The sequence below is a fragment of the Equus asinus genome, chromosome 20 (assembly GCF_041296235.1).
Source record: "Equus asinus isolate D_3611 breed Donkey chromosome 20, EquAss-T2T_v2, whole genome shotgun sequence".
Taxonomy (NCBI): Eukaryota; Metazoa; Chordata; class Mammalia; order Perissodactyla; family Equidae; genus Equus; species Equus asinus.
Window position 1 is genome coordinate 98948593 of NC_091809.1, and position 19213 is coordinate 98967805.

The 19213-nt window shown below is 48.8% G+C and overlaps 1 long non-coding RNA gene across 1 annotated transcript in view; it reads right to left on the minus strand.

Moving 5' to 3' along the window:
• Positions 1 to 2312: 2312 nt before the first annotated feature.
• LOC139041275 (uncharacterized) overlaps positions 2313 to 19213 on the minus strand; it is a 36409-nt gene continuing 19508 nt past the window's right edge. Inside the window, exon 3 of the long non-coding RNA XR_011496115.1 lies at positions 2313 to 3136. This is a non-coding gene — a long non-coding RNA (uncharacterized lncRNA). The remainder of the gene's footprint in view (positions 3137 to 19213) is intronic.

Here is a 19213-nt window from a genome sequence, read left to right on the forward strand (position 1 = left end):
GCACCCCCAGCCAGGCCCACCTCCTCCCACCACTCAAGCCAGGACTGAGCAGTTCCTTGAAAGGGCTCCTCTTTGGAAGCGCTCCGCTGAGACCACAGTAGGGACCTCTGCTCCCTTGAGGTGGTACCCAAGGTAAGCATGAGTGGAGGAGTTAATCCTCTCTCCCTGCCATGTGCCCCCACGGCCCCTCCAGAGGGCCCACTTGGGCAAGACCTAAAACAACCCCACACAGGCTGTCTCTCACAGTGGCCAACATCTGGTCCCCAGAAAACACTCAAGTAAAAGCAATCCTTCCCTGGCAAACTCTGGGAGGGTGGGTCACACACAGCTGCTCGTCACCTACTCTTTCCCTCTGAGGACACAACAGCTAACCAGGCCTACTTTGGGCTCGTTACTGTTCTAAAGCACGTCCGACCCTGGCCGCCCCACAGCGGGGTCACAGAGCGGGCTCTCTGCATGGTCTCCTGGAAGCCGCTCTCTCTTGCCCTGGATGCAGAGCCTCACGGAATGTTGGGCTTTCTGAGCAGGAGTGAGGGGTCCAAGGGAGACAGAATGGTCTCTAAATGAAGACACTTTTCTGCAATTGTTTCAAAGTAATATGATGATAAGGCAATTCTTAATAATGTTGAAAAGAGATTAGAAGTAGCAGAATGAAATACGTAACGAAAGCATCACAGGAAAACAGGCAGACTGGTGAAACAGGTGGTCTACGTTTTAATGCACTTGCCGTCTCAGAAATTCCCAGCGTGGGCCCAGCCCTGGCCCACCTGCCCCAGATCCATGAGCACCTCCCAACGTTGAAGCCTGGCTCTTCCCAGCCCAGACCCACAGCTCCAGGCCCAGCCCCAGAGAGGAGCATCGGGTAGGGCTCCCTTTTCTCCAAAGCACTTTGCCACCTTGGAGCCATGGCTGTTACGGAAGCAGCTGCAAGGAGCCCAGATAAAACATTTGGCACAAAGGGAGAAAGCACCAGCATTCAGAGTCTGGCTTGTGCTTCCTGGGGTGACTGAGTGCTTTTCATACAGAATTCCATTTAAATAGAAAGGCAAAAAAAGATAATTCCATACCATTCTCGGTGCGCCTTGGTGTCTTAGTTTACCAGGTAATCTTTCTCTGTTCTCTCTCGGTGGTTCTCTCTACCCTGAATGCCCTTCTCCAGCATCTCTACAGCCACAAACCCCATCTGTCCTTACAGACCCCACTCAGATCCCGCCCTCGCTGTGAAGACGTCTCTGATCCCTCTGTGGCCACTGCCACCACCACCCAGTCAGAAAGCACTTCATCACACACTTATGCATTTTGTGCCGTAGTTTGCTCATCTGTACAACGGGCATAACAATAATACCTACCTGTAAAGTCGTGGGAATTAGTAAGAATACTTAGAATGAAGCTTAGCATTTAGACAAAGCTCAATAACGATAATAATAATAATTGTTGTTGTTAGCAATGGATAGCTTCTCTACTTTGCTACACTGTGAGATTTGGCAGGCAGAGCAGGGATGAGGTTTTATTCATCCCTGAGCCCTAGACGTTAGTAGATGGCCTTGATACCCACAGATACTCCGGCTCAGTAGGATGTTTGTGGGATGAGTGAGCGCGGAAGTGGCAGAGGCCAAGGACAAGAGCGATCCTTGAGCCAACAAACACACTGCTCGTTCCCTCTCCATCTGCCTGGCCACGTTTTTGGGCCACCTAATACTGTATCGCTATTGTTCAAAGCCAGCCAAACGGTCCTGATGCTGGCTGCCAGCATCCTCGCCTTCAAACAGCCGCCAGAGAGGTGCCGCTGCTGCCACGCAGGCTGACAGCATCGTGGAAGCTGCCTTTGGGGCTCTGCTTCTCGGGGGCTTGTACAGATGGAACCTGTGCTCCTGACAAGGTGGGGACATGGCGTCTGTGCAATCCCAGCCCTGTGTGGGCTGCCTTACGGCACGGAGCACGGTGCGTTTGACCTTGTACCTTGTCTCCTGTGCTTCTCGGCATGGACACCTCCTAATGGACGTCAGACTTTGAATTTCTTATCATGTTGTTGATATCTAATAAACGACTCGCCCTGTTTTTTTTAAAGTCAGCTTTTAAAAATACTGTGTTTGAACATCTGTCAAGGGCTGGGGATTAGCTGAATAGGCACTGGATGCCAGGATATTATATTCTCTCTTATCCTTTATACTGTAATTATCTTGATCCTCAAACAACTCAGCACCAGTTACAACCACTTTCTCAGACTTGTTGTTGCTGCAAATTCAAAAAATTATTTTATTTGAATCTAAATTAAACTGATATGTAACAAGGTTTTTTTTTTTCATGCTAAGTCTCAAAAAACAGTATCTGCAGATGATTAAAAAACAGTAAAACACGGACAATTTCAAAGTTTATTTCAAGAATAAACTCATGAAAATTCATCTAATTATGCAGCAGTGTACCAAAAATAATCTTTCCCAAACCTAAATTTGTTTAACAAAAAACACAGTCAGCTAAGCCAAATGAAAGCAAACGTGTGTTTATGCCACAGTCACCCCCTCCCCCTGGTGCTCGAGTGGGCACGAGGGCCTGGCAGGTTCCGAAGCCTGTTGGCGGCTTGTGTGTCCAGTGCTGCGCTTGTCGTCATTTCCAGTGAGGGACCATTGGCGTCCACTGGTCATGGAAATGGACCCTGGCGTGAGTGGTCTCTGTTCCTGGCCACGTGCAGAGCTGGGTGTGGAGAATTTAGAACATTTTGCTCTTGGGAACATAGGGGGCAGAAGACACTACCAGAATATCACACACATAAATAATGCACAGCCGGGCCGCGTCTGCCACGTGTTAATCATAAGGACCACATATTGAGCCCCCGTCTGGGTCAGGTATTTGTCTGGGGGCCTTATAGTCACTTCATCAACTGATCTATAGGACAAAACTGGGAGCTGGCTGTGTTGCCCTATTTCACAGATGCAGAAACTGAGGCACAAAGGGTAGACAGCCTTCCTAAGATCACCCGAGGAATTGCTGAGCTGAGATGGAATCTGTCTTCTAGAACCGTGTTCTTATCTGCTAGGTGGTTCAGCCCCGGGCCAGCCTCTTCGGGGAATCCGTGGGAATCCTGGCTCTCCCAGCCCAGACACGTTCCTCCTCACTCTCTGCATCTCAATGTTCTCAACTGAAATATGGAGAACACAAATGTTAGAACATAGTAAGAATTTAAAAAGTCGTAAAATATTCTTATTCCATTAGACTGTGCTCCCTCAGAGAGCAGGAATGGATCTATTTTATTCATAATTGTACCCCTGGTACCTCCCATAATAGTAACTCTTGCAGTGTTAGGAAAGTGAAAGAACAAGAGATGTGTTTTTCCTGTAAATTGTTTGCAGCTTATTTGGGAAGAGAAAACTAACCCGTGTGAGCACAGGGGAGAACAACTCCAGTGAGCGCGTCAGGAAAGGGATGTTGATTATCTGCCAGACTGGAGGCTCATCAATCACGTCATATCGGAATTGTACCTCGCCAAGCATTAGACATTGGGTTCTGGATCCAGTGCCCTAATTTCCTAGCTGTGTGGCACAGGCAAGTTTTTTAACCTCTCTGAGCTGCTGTTGGAGAGGAATCACAATGATCTTACTCTGCTTTTCTTCTTGTATGGCTGTGAGGATCCCCTGCAATACAGAAAGGACCGCCACGTGCTCTATGAAATGGCACGACCATCATCATTTTTGACAACAAGAGCAGGGAAACAAGGCTGAACTCACTGCAGGAAATGGCTAGAGGTTTCAACCATGAAGGCGTGGGCTGGATTGGGTTCCAGGAGGAGAATTAAAATCGAGGGTCTATATCAGGTTCAAATCCTATGTTTCCAGAAGCCTATAGCATCCTGGGAGGTCTCACTCATGCCATCATCTGCATCCCAGGGGCAATATTAGTCACTCACTAAATATTTTTTTTTTTAACATTTAGTTCATTTGTCTTAACTGGAATAAATGAATTAGATTGAACTGAATGGAATGAGCTCAAAACCCAATTGAAGCCCACCTCGCCTCACCCAAATCAAATAAAATCACCACATCAACTCTTTCCAAAGAGCTCCATGGTCTCTCCCGTTACGGGTCCTTTTCTCCAACTGAAGCAGAGTGTGTGTGGGGAAGAGCTGGCTGCTGGAAAGGGCAGGAGAGAAACACGTGCTCCGACACCCAGGAGGGAGGGACCTGGGACTTCCAGGGAAGCAGGACGTCCCCATATCCCTCAAATTCCCTGAATCCTGCTTTCCCAAGTTGCCTTGACAAGTGAAGGCCTTTTATCTCAGCACTCATCCATCCATTCACCGAGCACCTTTGGTCCCTGCTGGGTGCCAGGCAGCACCCTGCTCGTGTCTGGGTGCCCAGGCTTTTCTTATTTCCTATCTCTGTTACCTTGGGCAAGTCCCTGAAACTTTCTGATCCTTAGTTTATTTATCTGTAAAACTGACATCATTTTATATGCCTTCCAGTTAGGAGGATGGAATGAGGTGAAAATGCTTAGCACACCCCCCGCCGTATAGCGATTACTTTAAAAGAAATAGTAAAGACCTAAAGATAAAAAAGAAAGGAAGAAAGCTCTCTGGATCTACTTGCGGGATAAGTCACAGAAAGAAGTAATCATAGTTGGAAGTTGAGAGTAATTGTGCACGTGCAAAACAGACCCCGTGGCGCTACACCCTGCTCGGAAGCCTTCCACGCCCACCTTTCCCTTCCCAATGAGCCTTCCTGAGACCCTGGCCAGCCCGGGCCGTTCTCCAGACCCGCCTGTCACAGCCTAGACCCCTGTCCCCACTATGTGGCCTCTTCTGCCACACATCGGTTTGATTTGTTCGTTCTCCAAGAGACTGTGTTCTGACAGGCCTCCCGCCTTGGTACAGGCTGCTCCCTCTATTGGAAATGCCCCAGTAATCAGCAAGCCCCGCTGATGTCACCCTTCTGGGAGACCTGGCCTTGTCCTCTCGTCCTGGCTGAGTTTGTTCCCTCCTCTCACCCCTGCAGCACTGGGACAGACAGTTGAGGCAAGGTTCATTTTGTGACCGGTTTTCCAGCAGACCACGAGCTCCCTGAGGTAGGAGCCCACCCTTCACTGATCACGTGTCCGTGGGGTATAGCCCCACGCCTGACCCGGGGCCCTGGTGACCGAAGGGACAGAGGAGGGCGAGCAGATGGGTGGGAAGAGATGGAGAAATTCTGGACAGCGGTTCCCCAAGGTGGGGGTGGGCTCAGGGACAGCCTATAAGACTCACCTGGAGAGATTCTGAAAACAATACACAGGTTTCCACCCTCCTGAAACTCGGTCAGGTGCGGACCCAGGCCAAGACGGAGCCACCTTGAGGCTAAGGATGTTATCCTTCAGCACCCTTCATCTGCACGGCCCAGCCAGGGCCCTTGGAGGAGCTCCAAGAATTTCTTATTCATAATTTTATATTTTTTTTAAAAAGTGCTTTCATATAGAATGAGCTCAGGCCGCACAAAACCTAGACCAACCACTGGCCCCTGGATCTGGAGTTGTAAAGATAAGCTTGTCAAGTGATTCCCATCCACAGCCAGGGCTGGGATCACTTGGCACTCAGAGTGTGGTTCACAGACCAAAAGCATCAGCCCCACTGGCGAGCATATTAGAAAAGCAGATTCTCAGGTCCCTGGACCTACTGCATCGGAGTCCGCATTTTCACAAAATCTCTGGGCTGATTCACATGAAAAAAATCACATTCGAAATAAAGTTTGTAAAGTGTGGCACTAGTAGTTTCTCTGAGAGAAAAATTATTTCTAGCTGTGAGATCAAGGAAGCCTTCTTGGAGGAGGCTATCTCTGAACTGGGCCCGAAAGCAGAGGCAGTGTTTGGGTGTGTGAAGTACATTCCAGCAGAGGGAGCAGAATCAGTAGACTCATGGAGATGGGAAGTATGAGGATGTGAATGAGCAGTCCGGGGCCTCTGGGCTGGAATTAGAGGGGAGCAATGGCAGGTGAGCTGCCTGGAGCGGGAATGGTAGAGGCAGGCCGGCTGCGGAGGCGCTCACAAGCCGAGTTCAGGCCTCTGGCTTCTAATAGGTAGGAATATGGAGCCTTTGTGTTTTCATCCAAAAGATATGAGAGATCAAACTCCCCCTGGGGGAGGAAAGCGGTCACAGACATGCATTCATGCTCATGAATAGGTTAATCATGCCCAGGCCTTTCCTGAAAGAAGTAAAAGAAGGGAAGGGGGAGGAAGCCCGAAGAGGGGGCTGAGAGGAGCTCCTGGGAGGCACTCGTGTTTTCTCGCAACCTGGAGGGCTGGCGAGAGTCTCAATTCTGCTCCCACACTGGACTTCCAGGAATATGGTTGTGGCTTAAAGAGGGGAAGGAGCAGGTGTGGTCCAGGGGGAATCCTGAGTTCCCCCTCACCCCTGCTCCCGACAAAACCTCCCTGCAGAGGATAAGACAGCAAAGTACCCAGCAAAGTACCCGGAATATCCTAGAACCTGGAAAAGGGCGTGTGATCCTCTGAACCCCAGAGTCAGGGCTCACAGGGCATCCATTCTATACCCTGTACCTGGTTCAAGTTCTAATACACAGTGGAGCTTCCATGAATGCTTGATGGAAAAAAATAGTTAAAATGCCAGTTAATGGGAAACCTATTGTCATTTGGCCTTAGAGTGGGTTTTGTCAAGGGTCGTGATAGTATGCACACTTTAATAACACGCCAATAACAATTTGCTGAGCTCTTACTGTGTGTCAATCACTGTGCTAAACATTTTATACTATTTCGCTTAATCCCATCGCACAGATCAGGAAAGGGGAACTTACAGATGCTGTGCGCATTGCTCAAAGTCCTCTGCTATGCAGTGGCAGAGCTGGAGATAGAACTGAGTGCCAGGGTGAGATCAAAGGAGCACTCCACTGGAAAGCCTCTTATGGGGGTCACAGGCTAAACAGGTTCCACCAGAAATGAGCATTTGGCTTCTCCCCACCCCCACCTCACCTTCTTCTCCCCACCCGGACCCTACCTTCTTCAAATGCTAGGGAGAGTCAGCATCAGATTCTTTAGGCCGATAGAATTGTAGGACCACAGTCAGAGATGGAGAAAACATTAGGGATGATCTAGTTCAATGCTGCTGGTCTTAGAGATGCTAAATTGGAGGCCCAGAGAGGTTGCTTGACTTACTCAAGGTAGCACAGCATGAGCATGGAAGGATTGGGCTCCACGTTAGGTTTCTTGGCTCTTATAATACGGCTCTTACGTTAAGATAAAAACAAACATTACAAAGAAGCCAGGCTACCTTGCTTTGCTCTACCCCCACTTCACATCCGTCCCCTGCACCGCCTCTCCCCTCTTTTCTTTTTCTTTATTCATTTATTTATTGGTTCAGCAAATATTCCTTGAGGCACAATAGTGAAATAAGGTACATTCTGGGAAGAGACAGGAATTTAGGAATAAATAAGAGTTAGAGAGCAGGAAAGAAAAAAGAAAAAGAAAGAAACCAAAAAAGGGAAAAAAACAGAAGTAGAAAGGAAAAGAAAGGAGGAGGGGGAAGAAAGAAGGAGGAGGGAAGGGAGGAAAGAGAACAAAAAATTAACTGAGCACTTTCTATGTGATAGGCACTGTTGGAAGCCTTTTATACAGGTTGATTTATTTAAACCGCACAGAAGCCCCATGAGGTGGTCACTGCTATCATTCCCGTTTCACAGATGAGGGCCTTGTGACACAGAGCCCGTAAGTGAATGGCCTAAGGTCAGAGTGCTGGAAGGTGGCAAGCCCAGTGGACGAACCTAGCAGATGTGGCTCCAGGGACCTTGCTTGGGACCTATGGAGCTATTTGTGTTGAAATGTCCCCCGATTGCCCTGGTGGAAGTGAAGCAGATGCCAATAGCAGGGACAATCGTGTTCCTGAGAGTCTTGTGTCGTCTTTCTCCTTAGCCGTTCTCTGGAGAACTGTCCTCAGATGGTTTGTCATCAGCCCCAGGGCACGAAGGGTGGACTGCATTGCACACAGGACTGCGGAGCAGAGCAGCCTGGAAGAGGAAGCGTCATGGGATTTAGAGCCAGGAGAGCTGGGATTAGCTGTGCCCCTGCCACTCACCAGCCGTGACTTCGGAGGAGTCAATTCACCTCTTCAGCAGTATGGCTCCTCATCTGGAAAATGGGGGCAGGAGTCAGTTCTGCCCCATGTACCCCAGAGGGTCAAACCGAGGTCAAAGTCACTTATAACGTCAAAGGGCAAAACCAAGGAGAGATCAAAACAGCCATTAACCCTCCTCTGCTTATTTTGTGTAGATGTTTGCTAAAAAAGAAAGAAAGAGGGCAAGCCCTGGTGGCCTAGTGGTTAAGTTGCAGTCGCTCTGCTTTGGCAGCCCGGGTTTGGTTCCCAGGCGCAGACCTACACCACTGTCGGTGGCCATGCTGTGGTGGTGGCTCACATTCAAAAGTAGATAAATAAATAAATAAATAAAAGAGGAAGATTGGCAGCAGATGTTAGTTCAGGGTGAATCTTCCTCAGCAAAAAACAAAAAAAGAAAGAAAGAAAGAAGAAAGAAAGAGAGAGAGAAAGAAAGAAAGAAAGGAAGGAAGGAAAGAAAAAACTCTGTGGGGGGGCCTGAGTTTAGGCTGAGGATGTTGGAAAGAACCCACAGAGAAAGGAAGGTTGAGGAGATGAGCTCTCTGAGGGTGAGGGTGAGAGGGTGGATTATTTTGGAAGAACCGGAAAGGACCCTGGGCATAGTTAATTGTCACTGGAAAAATGGATGGTTATAGTCATTCATTCATTCATTCAGTAAATATTTACTGAGTGTCTCCCGCGTGCCAGTCACAGTGCTAGACACTGGGGTACTGTGGTTTACAGAACAGACATGGGGTCCTGATCCTCATGGAGCTTGTGGTCTGCAGAGAGTCAGACACGGAACAAATACATACAGAATTTAAATGCATTGTTATGAACCATGACATGTGCTATGAGGCAATGGAAAAGAATGTTCTACAAGAAAGAAAGCATTGGGTAGGTGGGGACAGGAGGACTCAATACCCCATGCTCCCCTTTCTCCCCTCCCCCACTCCACCTCCTGCCACCCGCCAACTCCTGTTCAAAAGAAGATCCTAGGCCTCTGCTCCGCGCGGGTTTGTATTATCTTGATTCGAGGAGCATCTTAGTTCGCTCAGGCTGCTATAACACAATACCATTAACCGGATGGCTTATAAACAACCAACACTTATTTCTCACGTTTCCGGAGGCTGGGAAGTCGAAGATCACGGCCTGACAGATTCCGCGTTGGTGAGGACCCGCGTCCGCTGTGATGGCCATCCGCTCCCTGTAACCTCGAAGGGAGAAGGGGCGAGGGAGCGCTCACCCCTCTTTCAGAAGGGCCGTCGTCCCGTCGATGAGGGCGCCCCTCTCCTGACCCAATCCCCTCTCACAGGCCCGCCTCTTAACACCGGCACTGCCGGGGTTAGGATTTCAACACGTGAGTCCCGAAAGACACACACGTCCCCACACAGCAATGAGAAATCTTTTGAAAGCCCGGGGAGAATAAGTGCACATCGCCTCCCACCCCCGTCCGTGTCAGGCTGCTGTCAGACTCAGTCTTGGCTGCAGCCCTCTTTGAGGGGCTTCCTGCATATATATCATGATTATTCCTACTGTTAACAGATTTTAAAAAAATATTCACAACGGTAGGATGACTTGTCTAAGATGACACAGCCAGGGAGGCCGACCCGGAGCTCAGGATGCATGCCCTAAGAGAGGGCGACATAAGGGATCCCGACAGGACAATGAAGGCCCAGGGCATGCCTGACTCAGAATGAGGTCAGACTTCCAGGACAGGCAAAGTTCTGACCCTTCGGAAGCCAGAAACAGGGACCACAGCCATTCTCCAGAAGACTCACATCTGGTCCAGTTTGAGGGGCCAGAAACAGCCCTTTCACCCAGAGGCAGGATTTCCAGACCTCTAAAGAGAGCCGTCGGCAGACAGGGGGCTGGGGGCTTGCCTAGTGCTCCTGGCTCCTGGGAAGTGGGGCCCCAGTCACCCCCTAACAGTGCAAGCCAGGGCACCAGGGCTCCAGGAGGCCTGGCTGAGCTGCTCCCGCACGACTGCGACCCGGCCCTCCGAGCAAGCCTGCCCGGGACCCGAGGCTCCAGCGAGGCTCCCTGAGCGCCGCGTGGGCGCGGGCAGAGCCGGGTCCCCGGCAGCTTCGGAGGCCGCCCCGCCGCGCCGGCCTGCAGTGCCAGCGGCCGTCGGTAGGTGGCAGTGGGCCGCGAGAAATCCCCATCCTCCGCGCCGGGCTCGGAGACCCAGCCGGGAGAAAAACGCGGCTGGGCTGCGGCCACCGGCGAGCCGCCCCGGACCCGCGGCTGCTGCCCGGCCGAGGTCAGCGGGGACCCGCGAGGCCGCGCCCGCGGGGGACAGGCCGGGCTGCCCGGGCTCCGGGACCCAGGCGGCAGTGCCGTCCTGGGGAGCCCTTGGGGCCCCTGGCATCCTGGAGGGGGCCCTGCCCACTGCCTGCTTAGCCACACTGTGTGCCGGCGTGGGAATTTACTTCCTGAGCAAATAACTCTTTTTTTTTTTATTAACTGAAGAAGAAGCTGCCGTTCAGAGAGGTTAAGGGACTTGGCTGTGGCCACAGAGCGCGTCAGGGGCTCTGCAGGATTAAAACCTGCATGGAGTCTGACCAGAGGCGTGCTTTCTTCCAGAGCGCCAGCACCCAGGGGGCTTCCCTTGCGACAAACGCCTGGTCCAGTGCGAGGTGGCCTCCTGCCTGCATTGACAGTGAGGAACTCCTGTCGCAGCCATGGTGTGGCCGCGGGCTGGTTTTGCCTCCGCTCTGAGGCAGTGTCCAGGGAGGGGAGGGGCTGCGATGGCCTCTGGGGTCTTCGGGCGCCCGCATTGCCTCCCCAAGCCCTGAGCACAGCCACCCTGCGCAGCGGCCCGGGGCGGGCGGTTCTAGGATGAGGCGGCCCCCGGTTGCTCTGCCCTCCGGACGCCCCGCCTCTGCCCACCTCCTCCAGGAAGGAACACCGGCTCTCAACCCCCTCTCACAACCTCTGACCTTTGAAAACACTTTCCCTCTCGGGAATTCGTTAGATCTTTACAAGCGCCCTGTGAGGCAGGCCGAGAAGGGGTGTTTACGTTGACAAAAGAGAAAAACAGGCTCCCGAGAGGTGATGAGCCCAAGGGTGCAACGCCAGCGCCTCGGGGCTGAGCCGGTCTTGAACCCCAGGTCTTCCCAGCGCCTCCCGCAACAAGGCAGGAGCAGGGGTGCTGGGCGAGCGCTGTGCTGCAGGGAAGGCCTCTGCGAGCCCCTCCGCTCCCCAAGGCAGGCGGGCGGGAGCAGCGGACAAATTAATTCAAGCTATCTTTACATTATGTATAATGCTGCATGATTTTATTTTGCTTCATTCCCGAAATCTTTTACAGTAATTAGTAGCCGAGTAAAATATAAAAATTAATGCAATATAACACTTTAATGGTAATAATACACCATCCTGTCTAATTAATAAAATCTGTTGTTTCCAAGCACGATTATTTATTTGACAAATTGATAGCACACATCCTGTTCATACCCTCTTTCCCGGCTCCCATCCTTTCAGTTTATTGAATAAAATTGCAGCAGGAAAATAAACAGATTGTCTTCTGACCTGACAAGCAAGTGAGAAATAAACCCCTCACTCAAACATCTCTAATTGTTCTCAACAATATTCTCGAACACATGTCCAGATTGGTTAGAAATGAATCTCGATTTCTCCCTCCTTTAAAAGAAAATAATGCTTGTTTCTCCTCGTTTTAGGGAAAAGAGACGCAGCTCCCCTTTCCCTCTGGGTAGCGTTTGTGTCGGGCCAGTTTGGGGAAATGAATTTAGTGACTGTTCAGAGACGCGGGCGGCTCACGGACGGAGTGATTGTTCCAGCTCTGCTGAGAGGGGAGGTCCGGCCGCTCTGCGTGGTGGCCACGGCCGAAAACACTGAACCCAACTCGGAGGCAGCAAGAGAGGATCAGAGAGGGAGCTGGGATAGGCGGGCGGAGCTGGGAAAACAACACCTTGGAAAGGGTTAGGGCAGCTGGGAGGCCTGGCAATATCTGTGGGGAGGGGGAGGGGCGAAGGCGGAACAGTGTCCAGTGTTAACATGTGCAAACTTGGGATGAAACACTGATCTAATTACAAACCGAGTGTCTGCTATTTTATGTAACCCGGGGACATTTTATATGCTAAGTGTGAAAATATGAAAGCGTTTTAAGCTATAAATAGGGACTCAGAAGCATAGAGAGACAGGGAGACAGATGGAGAGGACAGAGACAGACAGACACAGAGAGAAAGAGCGAGACAGAAAGAGAAAGAAAAAAAAGACGGAGACTCACCATCTGCAGGTTATTTTGCAGCATTTTTCTCTGAAAGAAAAATTGTGGTGTGATCTGCGTTTGGGGAAAAGCTATGCTATCCTCAGCTTTCAAGCTACATTTGCTGTAATAAGAAAGGAAGAATCTCCAAGTGCACACAGGTGAGGGAAGTCACCCGCTCATGGAAACTGGCCTCAATACACGCGCAGAGATGTGCACACCTAAACGCGCACACACACACGTACTTGCACAACCGTGATGGGTCTCCAGAATCCTTCCTGATAAAAAGGTCTATGATCCTATGTGCACAGGGCCCAAGACACACACACACACACTGCAGACACAATGACCCACCACAAATGATGCCCACCCTGCTGAGGCCCGGCCTTTTCACCAGGCACTCGTGCCCTGTGGCAGAGACTTCCTGGACCTCCACAGTAACATCTGCCTTCTCCCAAAGTCTCAATACTCGGATCTTATGGAACCTCCCCCGACCATTTCCTCTTGATCCACCTCCCCACCCCCACCACCATTTTGTGCTAATGCATTATTGTAATAATAATAGTAAAAAGAATGTAGATAAGATTTGCCTGAGACCACTTCCTGGCATCTCTGGAGCCCGTGAAGGAGAGAGATGCTCACTTCGAGTTTTTTGTCAACACACAGGTATACAGAAGGTGATTAATAAGCGCAGTTTGCATACTTTACCTTTTATAAAACTACTTCCATATGAATTGTTTCAGGAGGGGGGTTAGTACGCCCGTTTTATAGATGAGGAAACAGGCAGCCTCTTTCCAAGAGGAAACAGTCGGGGTAGTCATTGAAAAATAATACTTACTGAACACTTTCCAGGTGTCAGATACAATCTAGACACTTTATAGGCGTTATTTCCAGTCATGATCCTCACAATAACTCTATGAGTTGGGTCCAGTTGTTACTTCCAGCATGACAGAGGTGGGGACTGATAACTCAAATTATACAGCTAAGGTATGCTAGGGCTTGGGTTTGAAACCTCACCTGTCTGGATTTGCAGTTCCTCAAAGCCATGTTCTGGTCCCAGCTCTGACAGTCACTGCCTGTATGACTTTGAGCAAGCAACATTTCTGTTACTCAGTTTCCTCAACTATAAAACCATTAAAATTCCCCCGTTGTGGGGTTGATATGAAGGTGAAAGAAGACAATATATAGATGATGTGCCCAGCAGAGTGCCAGGCATGCATTAGGAGTTTAAGAAAGTCCACCTTTTCCTTCAAGTGTCCTTTTGTCCTTCTTACGGTAGCCGCTCCCCCCAGAAATTACCTGAAAGATAACTCTGTTGCCTGGGCTTGCCCCTAGTGGCAGCTCGGGGTTCCAAGCCTCGGTTTACCATTTGCAAAATAGGGAAATAGCAGCTTTTTTGTAAAGACAAAATGAATTAAAGCATGAGAGGTCAACACAGTGCCTGGTATACAGTTGGTGCCCAATAAATATGTGTGAAAGGAAAGAAGAGAGGGAGGAGAGAACTGGGGCGTGGTGCCCAGGTTCTCAGAAAGGATCTGTGCCCCAGGGCCTGGGGTCTGGTCCCACTCAGGCTCCACCAGGCAGGAATGTTCCAGTGGATAGTGAATGTCCTGCGGACCAGCTCAGTGCCATCGATCAATATGTTTTATGATGGATCTAATTAAGCTCTCTAACGAGGGATCACAAGATGACAATTTATCCCAGAGCCATCACTCATTAAAATGCTATTTCAGGAGATGACATCGTTCCAGCCTTAATTGGCGCAGTTCGCGTGACTGGAATCCCTTGGGAGCAGAGATGCCCCTTGTCATTTTCTCATCACCTCTGTGGGAAGGGGCTCGGAGAGGCACACGAGTTCGTCAGGGGTTGTAATAGCCCAGGCCTCACCTCCCTGCTTTGGTTGGCTACCTCCAGCAGGTGAGGCATGGACGGCTGACAGGAGGCAGGAGGCCTGGGGCTGTGCAGAGGCCCACATTCAGAACAGAAGCTGGGACCTGCAACAGCCCCACGAATGTTTAGCCACTGGGCTGGGGAAGTGACTGCCGAAGGCTCCGTTTCCTCATCTGTGAAGCAGCCGTGGTGATGCCTTCCCTGCCTGTCTCACCGAGTTATCTGGCAGACTGAAGGAGGTCACGGCAAGGCTTATAGAGTAGTGGGAACAGCACAGACTCCGAAGTGCAAGTCTGCAGGTTCAAGTCTCTGTTCTAGGACCCACTGGCTGTGTGACTCTGAACAAGATGCTTAGCATCTCTGAACCTTGGTTTCTTCTCATGCAAAATGAATCAATAATAGTGCCTACTTCAGTAGGGTTGTTGGGAGGATTTTGTGTTCAGCTTGGTTTCTGAGGATTCAGGGGACACAGAGATGAAGAGACAAGGCAGTTTTCTGAGGCATCCTGTCACACCTTAATATCCACAGAATATTATCTATGCCAAGGACAAATTGCAAACCCAAAGAGGATCTGAATGAGCCGTGCTGGCTGCATTCTAGAATACATAAGGAAAGAGGTGGCATTTGAGCTAGGCCTTCAGATAGGAGATCTTTTTCCATTGAAGAAAAGAGGAAAGGGCATTCCAGGATGAGGGAGCCATGCGTATAAGCAAAGGGCCTGGGGTTAAGAAAGTTGGGTGTGTTCAGAATATAGTGAGCAGAGAGGAGTGGTTTGTGGGTGAATGAAGGAAACGGCATAGTGAGAGAGGGAAACAAGTCCAGAGAGGCGAGCAGAAGGCAGGTTGTTCGAGTCCTTGAGTGCCATGCAAAGGCATTTGGATGTCGCAATGAAGGTCATGGAAACCTCACAAGGCGGAGTTTAATGAAATCTCACTACAGAGCTGGGGCCTCAGCGGAGGAAGGCAGCTCAGGTGCTTCTGCCAACAAAGGCGGCTTGGAGCCTGAAGAGCAAACCTCATCTGTCCACCAAGACCAGGAAGCCTGGAGCCCCCATGCACCAAGTGTCATAGCCTTCTGGGGAGCCCAGAGGAAACCAAAACAGCGATGCTGCCTTGAATTTGGGCTGCTTTTCTCCTAGAGAAGGAGACTGGGAGGAGGAAGCTAAAAATAGTCAAGCCGCCATCATGCATCAGAGAGTCTCATTCGATTCTCATAACACTCTCAGTTAGGTGTGACTGTCCCCACCTACGAAATGATGCAGTTGAGTCTCAGAAAGGGCTAGTGGCTCCCCAAGGTGAACAGCTAATGAGAGCAGAGCCAGGGTTTGCACCATAGTGAGCCAGTCCCAAAGCCGAGCTTCTCCCACTGCATGCTCTCTCACCAAACACTGTTACACCGAGGACCTCACGGGTTTGTGGCATGGGCCATTTATCTCCATGTTTCAGAGGAGGATAGTGAGACACGGAGAATCCTCCAAAAAGCATTTCGTCCACGGACACCTTACATCAGCTAACTTTCTGATGGAAAACAGAGATGCAGTTCGTTTGATCTGACAGCGTTGGTGCCGAGGAACGTGTTTTCCTGGAACTCTGGGATGGAATTGATGGCCTGATTCCAATCTGTCTTTCCAGAAGCCATTTGCCTTGCTCATTCCCGACTCCAAGGGTGGATATGGCCACTCTTGGCTCTTTGACTTTTGAGAGGGAAGAGATGAGGAGTGGGGCCATTTTCCTATTACATAATGAAAGCATTCCCTTAACAAAAAAGGGGGTTCACAGTTTCCAATTCAAGTGCTTGTTAGAAAAAATAGAGGAAAAAACATAGTTAAAAATACTTGAAGAAAGAACACACCCCTAAATGTGAAATTGTTCAGAAATAGGTATTTGTAATAGGATTCAGAGTGTTCGTGACAGCCACTACTTACACTGTTTAAAAAGTCGCAATTAGTACCAAAAGGCTCAGATGAAGAAAACATCATATCATAGGCGTATTTATAAAACAACTTTCATCAGCCAAAGGAAAAATGGACAGAACTCTATGACAAGCTTTTTATATTTGAAGAGCAATTTCTAATAATATAACTAGAAGCCATTTCTGAAATTGACTTAGTGTGCATGATCTGGGATTAATGTTTTCTGCAAAATCACATGCTCGTTTGAACGTAAACATTTTGCACTTCCGTTCCACCTCCTGGTTCAGAAGAATGCACCTTCAATGTGTAAAATGATCTATCAAAATTAATTGTGAATGCTCTAATCCAATCAAGTCCACCTCATTAGGCAAACATTTAAATTATTAAGTTAAATAGTGGGATATTTCAATATAATCTTGTTATGCTATTTTTATGGCGGTACAAATGCCGTCTACAGATGGGCTCAGCTCTCAGCCTTGTAGCTATCGTTGATGCAATTACCACCTCCGTCGCCCGGATTTCGCACCTGTATGACACTGGTCGAGTCACGCTCACTCACTCTCTCACTCTCGCCTGATTATTGATGGAGTACCTACTGTGTGCCAAAATTTCAAAGCTGGAGAAGACCTTCAGAATTATCTAGCCACCTCTTCCTGCAGATGCAGGAACTAAGATTCTGAGAGGCTGAATGATTTTTCATGGATCACACAGCCAATTTGTGGCAGAGTTGCGTGGAGAACCTGGCTTCGTGGCTCGCATCTATCCCTCTGCTCTCTTCTTTTTCACGCTGCTGAATTGGTTTCCCTGGCCATCTCCCTTCCATTTTAATTCAAATAGAAATATCATTTGGGACATAGTTTTTGAATAATTAGCATTTTGCAAAATGACTCTTTTAGCCCCCTATATGATACAAGATATATTCCTGACCTGGTTGCTCTTCACGAAGCTTTAAATAGCATGTCCTTTCCAGATTCCTCCAGCCAGCAAACAGCTATTCATCATTCGATATTTCCTTGAAGGCCAGCCCAACAGAGAAATGTTTGGAAGAAATAAGAGCTGGATGTCTCAGACTCCAGCCCCTAAATTAGTCTCTGGGTGTGTGTGTGATGCAGGGAAGAAGAACAAAGATGAAATGAGCAGGAACTGAGCAGGCCTGAGCCTGAGCTCTAGCCATCACCAGGGCTGGAGGCCCAAACTGGGATCCTCTTGGGAGGAGAGAACACAATCCTGTCCACACCAGAGCCCAGCCCCTACCCCTCAAGGGAGTTGTCTAAAGATTCAGGTTTCACCCCAACTCTGGAAGCAGCAATAAGGGACTTTCAGACCCTACTCTACTCTTGGCCATAAAGTGAGAGAAAGTTCCCCACATGCCCCTTCCAGTGTTTGGCTCAAATGTGGCCATGGTTCTCTTTTCCTTTTGCCTGGGGCATGACTGAGACAGGGATAGAACTATCAAGGCCATTCCCGAGAAGGACTCAAAACAGAGGGCCGTGAGTCTGGATAATTCACCTTTGTAGGGTGCAGCTGGTTCCCTGATCCAGGCCCCAGGGCCACATTACGACTTTTGTGAGCTCAGACACTTTCGCTTCATGGACTCCTTCTTCCATAAAAAAACCCTCTAAAATATAAAATTATATTTTATGACTGCATTGATATATAGAAGAATGTATTCACTTTATTAAATAAAACATTTTCTTTGAGCTAAAAGTTAATTTTTTTCTGATTTTAAAAGAAATTAAAATGTTTTCATGAAGCCCTCAATGTATCGTGGGCGCTGGGCACTGAGCCTACAGTGACTAACGGATAAATGGGCCCTGCCAGGCCCAGGGACATGAAGCCCAAGAAGAGGAGAGCTTCCCCCTCTGCCTCCATTTGGTGGGTGGGCTCTGATCATCAACGCGAGCAGCCTAGAAATATCTAGCTGCTTTGGATCCAGGCGAGGGGGAAGAGATTTATCTCCTGTCCTCTCACTAACAATTTCCTTTCTGGGGAGAAGTTGAAAATTGTTGGTGTGAGAAGACTTCACCTTCTTTAATTCTGGTCAAACTCCGATTTTCCGAGGTTATCATCGGAGGGGGATGACCTGTGTTCCTGTCTTCATGGTTCGATTCCTTCTGCCACCATCACACTGGTCACAAGTGGCGCCACATTCTTCACACACTAAAATGTGGCTCAGTCAGGGTAAGAGCTGTCAAAAAGACCTTCCCAAGGGGAAAGTAAACACAGACACTATGGTGAATTCATGACACAAAAGAGCCTGTAGGACAGAAGGTGTCTGTAGCTTAGACTCAGCAGAGGGCAGGGTAGCCTTAGTTTAAAAGGCTGTAGAATCTGGACTCTTACACACTACTGGTGGGAGTGTACGTTGGCACGATAATTTTAGAAAACTATCTGACAGTATCTACTAAAGTTGAACATACATGTCTTATGGCCCAACATTTCTCCTAAGTACTAGATCAAACCATATGAAATTGCCAGTATATGACTGGTTTTGATCTACAAAAAATGGCGTTTAAGTTGATTCAGCCTAATGTATAACCCACAGAAATGCATACATATACTCATCAAAAGTCATGAGTAAGAATGGTCTAGCAGCACTATTCATAATAATCCAACACTGGATGCTGCACAAAAGCCCATGAACTGTCGAATGGATAATTAAATTAAGGTTTGTTCATATAATAGAAGAGTGCACACAATGAGAATGAATACATTACAACTACATACAACAACTAGGATAGATCTCACAAACACAACGCTGATTGAAATAAGCCAAACACAAGAGAGTCTATATTGTGTGATTCCATTTCTATAAAACTCAAGTGCAAACACTCCTAATCCATAGTGTTAGAAGCCAGAATGCCGTTACCCTAGTCAAAGGGGAATAGCTATTGACCGAAAGGGCCCGTGAGGATGCTTTCTTGATCTGGGGACCAGTTTCATGTGTGTGTGCATTTCAAGAAAATTCATCAAGCTACAACTTATGAGCTGCACATTTTTCTATGTACACATTTTCCTTTCTTAAAAACTTTAGCTAAAAAAAAAAAAAAAGAAGGCTGAGAAGGACTCAGGCAGCTGTTGGGGCAGAGAAAACACCAGCTGGCTCCAGAAGGGCCAAGAC